The 11,202-nt window shown below is 46.5% G+C and overlaps 1 long non-coding RNA gene across 1 annotated transcript; it reads left to right on the top strand.

Moving 5' to 3' along the window:
• The first annotated feature begins 1,147 nt into the window (after positions 1-1,147).
• Positions 1,148-3,508, top strand: LOC121232473. The gene is made up of 3 exons (XR_005930954.1): positions 1,148-1,199; positions 1,277-1,360; positions 3,035-3,508. It is a non-coding gene; the product is annotated as an uncharacterized LOC121232473 (long non-coding RNA).
• Positions 3,509-11,202: the final 7,694 nt, after the last annotated feature.

Genomic DNA, 11,202 nt, shown 5'->3' with positions numbered 1-11,202 from the left:
CAGGGTCCTGTGGTCTTTTTTTGCTCAAAGTGCTTGTTCCCGATTGTTATGAGTGCCTGGTCTCTTCAGGGAATGGTGGAAGGAGGTAGTGCCCTCGCCTTGGCTGTGGCTGTGCTCCCTCCTGAAGCTTAGTACAATCTTCACTGCCGCAGTGCTTCGAAGGAAGCTAACTACAGCTTTATTTACATGACATGGGTGGAGATATAATAAAAGGAAATGAAGAAGCCCACACTAACAGCAATGGTTTTGTTTGTCACCAACAGTACTGCGAGTCTGGCCTCACTAAACAGCAAATGCTGAATGGCCAGCTGCCATCCCATCTTGGTCTTTAGCTGTATGCTCTTGTCTGGAGAATGGAGCAGTTTCAGGCCCATTTGCTCGCTGCAGGTCCTGCTGCATAAGACTGTGGGAATGATGTGATGCTCTTCCCCGGGAATTAACATTGGATGAAGCACGTGTTTAACTGCGGTAGGTTGGGCTTTCCAAGCGTTCTCAGAGTAAGACCCCCTCCTCTTTCCAGATGGTGAAATGTCTCTTCAGAGTTCTCACTCTGGATAGACTTTTTTATTTAACTGCTTGGCCTCTGCCCAAGGGAGTCTGTGTGGCTTTATGGGAAAGGACTTTTAGTTGTGCAGTAATGGTGTTGTGCACATTTGAACATGTGTACTCAGTGGATCGTTCAGCTAGGGATGAAATTGCACTGTTGACCGCAATTGTTTGTGCATATGCATTGATTGCACTTATCTGTAAAGTTATAATCTTACTCAGTTAAAGCTTCTGGTATTATATGTCTGCTTGTTATTCTCTGTCCATGCTCTGTAAGGCTCTGTTAAGCACGTTACCACCTCCTTCCCTGCTGCTTACTTGTCTTCATCATCTTGTGCTTGCACCCACTTGGAAAGCGGCTGCATCGCTGGGTCTTGCTGCCCAGCTGTGCTTGTGGGAAATCAGTGATTTCCTAAGGGTCTGGTGGCTGATGGTGGTGGAACAGCAGGGCCGAGGACCCAGACCCTCCCCTTGGAGTCCAGAAAGGATCACAATTTTTCTATGGCTCCCTGAAAGGATGTATATGCTCTGTATCTGCAGAGAGATAGACTAGATCTGGCTTCTAGGAGAACAACCTTTTTTACTCCTTTTTCTTCTAAAGGGATGGGAGGAAGATCAGATGAGGAGAAAGGAAGAGCTCTGAGAATTAAAAGGTGAGTGTGGTATAAGACTGGTGAGGACCAGATATTAATCTAGGTTTGAAATTAAAGGTGTTTTCCATTTACTGCAGTGCTAAGACATGGAACATCTTCCTGCAGGAGCAGAATGAGATCAAGTTGCTAGCTGGAGAGAGTTTTATCAGTTTTTGAAGAGGGTTGGTTTTGAAATTATGCTGTCTGTGCTCACAGGGCTTTGACCTAGTGTCCTGGAAAGTCCTCCCTGGTGTGTGCATCTGCCTGTACACTGTGATTTTCAAGGTCTGTTTGGTGTCTTGAAAGCCTTTTAGCTCTGCAGGTAGAGGAAATGCTGTGCCAATACAAAAGTATTGCCTCACATGCCATGGGACTGATGGGTGGAAAGGTGTCCTCTTATCTGGGGAACAACTCTTTGGAGGTGCCTGTGACTTTTAAAGGGATGTGTCACAGGTAGCTGATGTGGCCATTTGTTAATCAGCTGCAGAGTAATGATGTTGGGGGATAGCATTAGAATTAGCATTAGTGCTTGTGTCCTGCAGATGAATTTGGCTAATGCTGAAGCATGACTTACCAAAAGTTAGTATCTCTGATAGCTGCATCTCTAACTAGCTGAAAGAAGACAGGGGTACAGGGTTTGCATGCTTCAGGGGTGAAGAGGGGAGGGGAGAACAGTAGGCTTGGAAATGCCAGAGTGGGGGACAAGCTTTCCTTTCTTTTGGTGAGGAGGACAGAGGAAATCAGACCTTTTGGTACATGTACAAGGGGTGGTAAAGGGACCACTGGTGTATCTCCCTCTCCCTCTCTCTCTCTCTGTCTCTCTCTCCCCCTCCCTTACTGGGATGGGTTCAGTTGCAACTGAACACACTACCTAAAGCCGTGAAGCCTGCCAGAGGCTCCTGTCTGGAGACAGTTTGAGAGACATTGTGTCTGCCTTTTCTTTGCATAGCCTAGGCTTAGAAGTGCTTCCCGTAACACCAAGTAGGCTTTTTCCTGAGTACCTGTGGGTATTGAGGTTGGCAAGTCAAAAGGAAGGTTATCTAAAGACCCTGTGCATTCACAAGAGTTACCATAGTTGCCACTCCTGCACTAGCTTTAACAAATCCATGTGCTCAAATGAGGACAAAGAGGGTGATTGCAAGATGCATCAGGGGTGTTTGCCCCAGAGCTCTGTCATAGCAACATGGGAAACAATTCCTTGGTAAAACTGCATGATGTGGTGTTACTTGTCATGTGGTGGGTACTCATAGTACCATGGAAGGGCCCGTGCAAAACATGCCTTCAAAGCTCTGGTGTGCAAGTATCTTCCTCCCCCAGGCATCTGTCATGAAAGCTTATGCTTTGGCACTGTGGTAGGGCTGTTTCAGTCACACAGGGGAAGAGGCATGCAGGAATAGCGTGGATCCGGTTGATGGGTTGTGCATGGCCCCTGCTCTGAGAAAGGTGGCATAGGTTCAATGTTTGATATTCTGGAAAAGCATCCTTGTGGTGTGGGATTATCAGAGTTTCAGGTCATTTTCCAGTCCTACCCTAAAAGCTGCTGTGTGACCTTCAGGAAACTCACTGTTACCTGTGTGTGCCTCGGGTCTTCCCCCATCTCTCCTTTGCTGGATCAGTTCTCTCTATGGCAGCATCCTCTCTTGCTCAGTATCAGTGCTGTGGCCCTCAGCCTGAGCCTGAGCACTGCCCTGTTTTTGAGGTGATAATAATTCAAAGCCTTTGTGGAAGCTAAAGCTTCCAAAGGGTCTGAGCTTCACCTCATCTGCTCCAGGGAGGCATCTCCGGGAGGGAAGGGGAAGATGTAAGGGAAAGTTTTGGCTGCAAGATGGAGCAGCATGATTTTTTTTTTTATTCAGCGCTTTGCTGGCCAAGCAAGGTCCTGAGTGCTGCTGTTGCTTCTCTGTCAGCTTCTTCCACTGGAAACTCCAGCCCCCTTCTCTCCTCTACCTTGGATGAATAACTGCTGTCTCAAGACCTGCAGGAATGCCGGATGGAAAGTGTTCCCTTCCTTTCAGACTGGGTGTGCATATGGGGCTCATTTACAGCTTACTGGCATGTGCTAGTTGTTCAGACAGCTGATCGGGCACTGCCTCGGCATGAGCAGAGGGAAACCAGGTTCCAGGACACAAAAGTAAAGGAGAAGGAATTTGTGTGGCAAATGAACGCAGCCGGTATGCCTGTGCTGGCAATGCAAAGGTGTTCAGTGGATCCCAAACTGCAGGAAGACAATCTGCTCAGCCTCGTAACTATGCTGCTTTTGTCCAGGCCTCTTCAAACACTCATCAGACACCCCTACCTCAGAGCAGCCCTGGGAAGCAAATAGCTCAGGGAGGAAAATTTAACCTGCCACAAGTTTGAAGCCACAAAGCAATTTAGTGGCATGGTTTGTGATACCACCAGATATAATTTCTCCATCCATGCTTGGGCACTGCTAGGTACCACTAATTTTCCAGGGACAGACATACTTTAAAGGAAAAAAAAAAATTCTTACATCCCATTCAGCATCAGCCTTCTCTCCTTGATAGAACCACTTACAGTAGGAGAGCTTTCAGAAGTAATGGAGGGCTGGCAGTGGTGGGAATGCCTACAGGAGAAAAGGCAAGGTGTGGAAACATGTTGGTACACAGGGGGAGTAATATGGATGACAGCAAGGTGCCCAGGAGGGCACCTGTGTGCTCAAACCTCTCACTGGGACACCAGCAGCCTTTGGTAGAACTTTGGTTGAACTGGCGAAACAAAGTGCAGAGTGGTCCTAATCTACAACCCTTGTGGAAGCTGCATCATTGAACTATCTTCAAGTGGCACAGCTCTTACGTAAGTGTTTCTGGAAACATGATGGGTTTTTCTCTTGCTCTGCAGGATTCCCTCGCCTTGATGAGGTAAATGAGTTAAGTGCTAAATGGCATTGCGGTTGGTGCCACTGTCAGCTTGTCTTCCTGCAGGGCAAGAGCCCCCTCAGTCTTCAAAGTGATAGAGAGATGCCTTGGGACACGGTGGGGAGGGCTTTGCAATAAGACCTGAGTTTTTTCTCAGCAGTCCCGTACTCGCTGCATTTGAGAGGTGTATGCACGTTGTATGGCAGTGATCGAGGCCACATGGATATTCAGACCTGGCTCTCTTTCACCTGTCCTGCCCTCAGGTGGTGTTGGGTTGTGGGCTTGGGGCAAGTCTCTGTGGGTTGGTGAGTTTAGCTCAGGTTTTAACACGGGGGGAAAACAGGCTCACCCGTTTCTGCCTCTTTGCAAGGCCCTGCTCTGACAGGCAGTGCCGTGCTGCCCAAGTCCTGGTGCTGCTCCAAGGCCTCCAGCCTTGCAGAGGAGAAGATGGTTTTGTTTAGTTTGCTTATATGAAGAAAAAAGTCTGTCAAAATAGGGATTTGGAAAGGGGAGAGGGGAGCAGGAAGTCTTCCTGTTGGCATTTATTAGAAGGGAAATGAGTGTTTTATGTTCAGGGGCCCTGCTGGATGTGCAGTGCTCAGGGACAGTGGTGTGGTGAAAGCCTCCTGACTTCTTGAGTGCGGGGTGCAAATGTGATCTGGAATAAGCAAGAAAGGGCTAAATATAGAAGCCGCTGGCTCCCATCCTGCAATGGCAGCTCTGCCCTCGCTGCAGTCCTGGAGGCAGCAAGTTTTGCCTATTGTTCCGGTCACATTCTTGAGTCCCACGATGGGGCCTCTGTGATGGAATAAAATGAAGAGAAACAGATGGGAAAACAATAACCCAAGGAACAGGCCCTGAGCTTTGCTGGAAGCTTCCAAAACCCCATAAATCCCCAAACGCATTTGTGCTGGATTAGGGAACTGAAGCAAAGCAAGGGCCAAGTACTTGCCTTCCTGTATCGCATGTGCTCTTGTTCCACAGAGACAGCTCTCTATGGGGGCTCTACCTTGCAAGGAGTGATTGTAGTGGCAACTCTGTTTCCTTTATCTTTTAATTCTGGCAACTTCCCCAGCTGTCCTTTCTTTGTACTCCCTGACCTTTTTGTCTTGCAGGCCCCCGGATAAAGTAACTGCACAACGAGCCAACCCACCTTTCCATCATTCTAATGTACAACTGAACTGGCCGCAAGCAAAACATGGTGGGACCCTTGCAAGGCAGTGGTGCAGTCTCTCCAAGCTGCTGGTAAGTGCTCTATAGAAAGGAATAACCATTAGTGACTGTGAGCCTCTTGGAAGGAGAGAGGGGCTGACTTGAGTGCTGACCAGGGAATATGACCTGCCTGAAATACCATGTTTGGTGACCATGAAGGTGTTAATGTAATTGGAATTCCTGACCCAGCCACAATTCATTTTTTTGTTCATGTTTGAAGTCAATGCATGATGTTTTCCTCAGCAGATTGTTGTTATCTATAGTACCCCTTCCTTGATTGTGTGTGTGTGCAAAACCCTTGGTGAACAGCAAGGAGGATGGATGACTCTGGAGGTGAATGAATGAAGTTTGGTGCTTTCTGTAGAACTCTACCTTGCAAAAAGCAAACAACTTTCTTACCTATCTGTCTGTGAATTGGCTTTGCTCACAGCCAAAACCTACAACTATTTATTTCCCTAATAGCTTATTTGCTGCTGACTTTTTGAGATGCAGCAGTTCCCCAGGGGATCAGACCAATGTTGCAGCTGGCCCAGGGGAAGAGTGAGGCTGTGCTGTGGGGACCAGGGGACAGGATGGGGCGTGAAATGAAATGAGGTCTTAGTTTGAACAAACCATCTTGTGAAACCTCATCTTTAGGATCTGAGGCAGGAAGAGCTGCACGCGCTGAAGCTGTGCTGCCGCAGCTGTGCTGTTACAGCATGGGAGCTAAGTTGTTTAAAGCCAGATAGGGATCTGTACACCAGCGATCTTCATCCTTGTTAAAATTCCCCTTTTCTTCCCCTGTTCCTTTCCCCAACCGTATATACTTTCAGTCACCGTCCTCCCCAATATGTTTGCTCTTTCCAACCACTGCTCCATGTTAAACAGCTGTCACTGCTCTGAATTGACAGATATATCCCTATGCAAGGAAAGAAATGATGAAACTGTTCATGTGCTGAAGTGGCTTGGTCCAAAGCTACTGAAACTAACAGCCAGGCTCACATTCTGTTTAATGGCCTTTGAATTAGGCTTGATGTTATGTTACTCAGGCAGTTGCATTTGCAGGATACAGGTTTTCTGTGTGGCTGGTCACTCTACTAGGGGGTATTTTGTACAGACAGATGTGTACTCTGGGACTGTAATTACATAGTTTATTAACTTTATTGTTCCTTGCATTTGAGTGGGAGATTTTTTTTCTTTGAAATTATAGAGCATTTATGCCCTTTTGTTCTTTGTATACATGAAACCGCATAGGAACCACCAAGTTACTGGTAAAAAGTGAACTTGAAATTGACACAAAACACTGTTGTGCACAGGAAAGTGCATTGCTTCCTTTGAGTGTTATGCTGCCAAACTCATCTCATATCCTGCATCCCCTGCTGTGCTGCAGCACCATGATGCAGCTGATGTGCTGTTGTGTCACTGCTTCTACAGCTGGGTATAAGGAGCGAGCACACCTAACAAGGTGTATTTCAAAGGCAAGGCCAGTCAAGTGTAACTGGCCCCTGTTCCAGTTCATGTGTTTGCTTGTGCCACCTTGGAGGACTGTCCTCGGAAAGCACGTCGAGGACAGGGAACTGCTCCTGCCAGCCCTGTGGTGCTACAGGAAATGAATCTTCCTGTTTTGTTACCCACCTCGGTTCTATTTAGGGCGAGCCCTGCTTCCTGCTGAGAGCTGAACAAGGGACCGATGGAGGTAGATTTCATAAGGGACATGAAATATGTCCTTCTTTCTTTGGACTTGGAGCCACTGAGAGCCTTTTTATGCCATCTGAATGGGCTGTGGGAGGAAGCAGGGGAGGAGGAAAAAGACTCCAGGCTGATTTTCTCTTTTAGGATCTGACTCCCATTCCTGTTGTCTTGGGGGAGAGTGGTTTACACCACCAGTCAATGACCTTTTCTCAAATGCAAAGTAAATATTTTCTCAGCAGACTAACCATTGTGAAAGAAACAGTAGAAGGCAGGGAGATGGCAGGTAACTTTAGATATCTTAGATCCAGTACTGTAGAGCTAGGGTGGATAACACCAGTGAAACCAGCAGGAAGAGACCTCTACCTTTTAGAGGCAACTGTGCAGTCTGCGCAGAGGTGGGGAGAGTGGAGTATGGCTCACAAAATGAGGAACAAGGAAAGAAAAGTCAGGGTCTTGAGTAGGTGTGAGCTTGTCTAGCTCAGAGGTGAAGGAAGGAGACAATCCTCCTGTCTGCCTTGTCTCACTTCTGAGGTACCAGCTAAAGCCTTTTTCATGTGTGTAGGCAAGAGTCACTTTGGTCAAATGCACTTACTGTTAAGAGGGAAAAGAAACCCAACCCCAAACCGGCCACATAGTAGGGCATAAACAGTTGAATCCTCACTTAATCAGTTGAACACATGGAAGAAAAATGTTTGGGCTTGAATGAAGTATTGAATTCCATTTGGGTGGGATGGTGTTCAGTAATGCCACACTGCAGTGTTTTGTTTTGGAAACAAACCAGAGTCATTTAATCCTTTCTTAACATTGAAGCTATTCTGTAATTTGCAATTTGAAAGTGCAGCTTGGGGGAGCTGATTGCATTTCTCAGTGCCTGTTCCTTGTGCTACACGCAACCCTGTTTGGTTTTTTTTGTGTTCACGCTGTGAGAGCTGGTGGGAAGGTCTGCCTTTTGGAGGCAAGTAAACTGATTGATTTCACAAGCAAAACTGAATGTGAGCAGAACTATCTTCATGTTCAGAGCCCTACAGACCCCTTGGCCCTCAGGAATATAGCGGCTGGAGGGAGCTGTTAGGTTTCATTGCTGTTACAGACATGGGCTCTTGGCTAAGAGATACTGGGTGTGATTGTGTGAAAGCAGGAGCCAGCCTAAATATGCTTGTGTTGAATTGTGTATATGGTCTGACTGGCAGGAAGAAGGAAAATTTCCTTCTTTCGTGATTTTTAGATAGTATTATTTTAGAAGTATTAAAACTTGCTATAGCTCAGCCCCTGGATGCCCACCCCATTTTTGAAATCACAGCGGTATCCTCTTCCATGCAGTTTTGAAGTAGATTCTCTAATGGTGCTTTTGCCCTTGATGTGGGTAGTTTGGTTTGCTTTAGCGCTCCACACTATCTCGGAACTAGTTGAACTTCAAGTAGGAAGGATTCTTGCTGCAGTCCCTCAAGGCGTCATTGTGTTTGTCCCTGTACAATTACGGTGCTTAGCTGGAGGCATTCACTTTTTGGAAAGAGTAGTCAAAGGAGTGACTTGCCCAAGGGTGCAGAGGTGTTTGGGGAGGCAGAGTGAGAGCAGACTGTAGCTCTCCTGTTGCTGGAGCCAAAGGCTCCACTATTGGCCAGCTTCCTCCCTGCTTCCTCAGGAAGCCTAAGCCTGACCTAGCACTTGTGATGTTGATGCCACTGTGATTTCTACTTACAGCTTGGGAATGGCCAAGTTTGTTGTTCCTTTAGCCATCGTTTAGCTTCTGCAGTGGAGAACAGATAGAAACAAGTTGAGGCTTGACTTGTTCTATAACTCTAAGCACCTAAAGTGCATGTGGCTGTAATGCTGTAGCAGGTACAGCATTGTTTCAACTTTGAGAGATAGGGACTCCACCTTCCCGTTATCAAACCACACCATAAATCAGTGCAGTGCTGCAAGCAGATTCTCTACTGGAGAATCCTTTATTTATTTTTTTTTTACAAGTGTGTGATGCTTAATGTTACCTTCAGTATCATATTGATGCATGTATAGTTTTTAAAAAATAGTAGCTACTGTCCAGTCCATTCTGCCCCTTCTCATGTAGCAAACTAATCTCTTGTATGTGTGGCCAGAAAAGCACCGTGAATGACTTCACCAGATACAGAGCAATGGCAAATCCAGCTCATGATGCATGTTAGCAATATGAATAGCTAGCCCCTTTCTCCTGCTCCTTGTCTCTCCTGACAAGAGTAATGGAAAGTTAAAAGAATTATTTAACATATAATAGATATTTAAAGAAATACTTCTTCCTGTAAAGTGTATGCATGGTTATCAACATTGTAAGGAAGAGCATTTTATCTTTAGTTCCTGAATGATGGGGAACACGTAACGCAATAAATTACACCAATATAAAAGTTAATGTACTCGGCTTTAACACAGATATTTTACTGTTATTATCCCTATCGAAAGTGACATCCATCACAGTGACATGCACCCAAAAAGGAAAAAAAATGCCTAGTGTAGTTGTGTCTAATAACCCCAATTACAGAGCTCTTCTAATGCCTTTTTTATAACAGTTTTGCAGCTCTGTATTATCTCCTATTAATGCAATTTCTCTCCTATCTATAAATTTCTCAGGATTGCCTCTTCCCCTCCACTTTCCATAATCACCATTTATTATCCACACGCTTGCCATAAAACAAGGCTATAGGTGACATAGAGAGATTGATGCTGACCTAGATACAGGCCCACCTCCAGCTTTTTTCTTTCTTTCCCCTCAGCAATAATGTGCTCGTTACAGTGTTGAGGAGGCTTTGTTAAAAGGTTCAGCTTCTCCTAGCAATTGGTACCAAAAATAGTCTCGTTAGCTGAATGTTTGCTTGATCAGCAAAGGAGCTCTTGGGGAAGAGGTACTGGGATGGACTCAAGACGGAAATAAACAAGAGGAAACTCCATCGTGCTGCCCTGTCATCTCTGGGGCTAACTTGGACCTGCAAGGCAATACACCAGCAATGCTTTCTGTCTGCAACTCTCTGCAAAAGGAGGCTTCTCCATCCTTGCTGGCTAGAGTAACTGTGTACCTGATGATGATTTTGCTCACATAGTTTTGGGGGTTTATTTTAATGTTCCCACACTGAGCGTTTTCCATGGGCAGCTGAATACTCTGCAGGCTTTGCAAGGCTGCAGCACTTTTAAGTGCTCCTGGGGGCTTGAGTACTGAAAAGCAGCCCTCTCTTGGAGGGGACAGGTATGGAGCAGTCCCTGCCTCACTGAAGCCAAGTGATTTAGGATAATCTGCGCTGGGCTGCAGGCCGCTTTGCTGTCTCTCTTTCCAAACAGCTTTGTACAATTCTGTGCATTTCCCTGGAGTCTGCTGGGGCTTCCCAGCATGAGCAGCTCCTTTCTGCCTGCCCAGGCTTCAAGAAGTGCAGCAGAATGCACTTGTCCCCTCTGCATCACTCCCTGGGCCAAGGGCCCTGCCAAGCAGGACACATCTGTGCAAACCCAGGGCAGCTGCACAGGTCAGGGATCCTGAGGAGTGGCCAGGTAGTGCCCAAGGAGAAGGGAAAACTACTTTCTTTCACGGGAGTCAGTTGGTTTTGTTTTCTGTCCTCCTATTGCTAGGAAAGCCTGGCCCTGTTGGCCAACACTGGTAAGGGAGCCGTGGCTTTCTGCAGCTCCAGCTTGCTCTCCCTTTGCCAGCCTTTGCCTTTGCTCTGCTAGAAGACTTTTTTGCATAGCAAAGAATATCTCATTATCTCCTGTCCAAAAGGGAAGTGCAGCTCATAGAGTAATTATCTCTGCCATCCTCGCTGCCTTATTTCTTACCATGTTAGCATACTCATAATTAACCACAAAGCCTTTTTTTTTTTTTTCTCCTTCCACCCAGTTCTTGCAGTTGTACTGCACTGAGTAACTGAGGCATGTTTGAAATAAAGCTCTGCCTGTTTCTACCTACCTTGAGCTGAGTTTAGCTCTGTCCTTTGGTGAAAACTGAAGGGAAAGGTCCAGCTCCCCAAAACAGGAGGAGACATGGGAGGAAGCGGGATGCAGGCCCTTTGCCTCTCCTTTCCCAGTCAGACTGTGACATGAGCCCTGTACAAAGACCTGTTTTGGGGGAGTACCTTTGCAAGCCATACATGATGAGGCTGTCCAGGCAGCTGGCATGGACTGCCTGCATGGTGCTGCTGGAGGAAGTGTGTGGCCCCTGAATTATAGCTCTACTTATCCTACCAGATTTTGGTGGAGTATGATTTGTGGTTCCTTCAGGGAATTTTTGTAGTTTACATGTGTTGGTTTCT

Source organism: Aquila chrysaetos, chromosome 20, assembly GCF_900496995.4.
Source record: "Aquila chrysaetos chrysaetos chromosome 20, bAquChr1.4, whole genome shotgun sequence".
In the NCBI taxonomy this organism is placed as follows: domain Eukaryota; kingdom Metazoa; phylum Chordata; class Aves; order Accipitriformes; family Accipitridae; genus Aquila; species Aquila chrysaetos.
The sequence above is the reverse complement of the archived record's forward strand: the minus strand, read 5'-3'. Positions and strand labels throughout refer to the sequence as shown.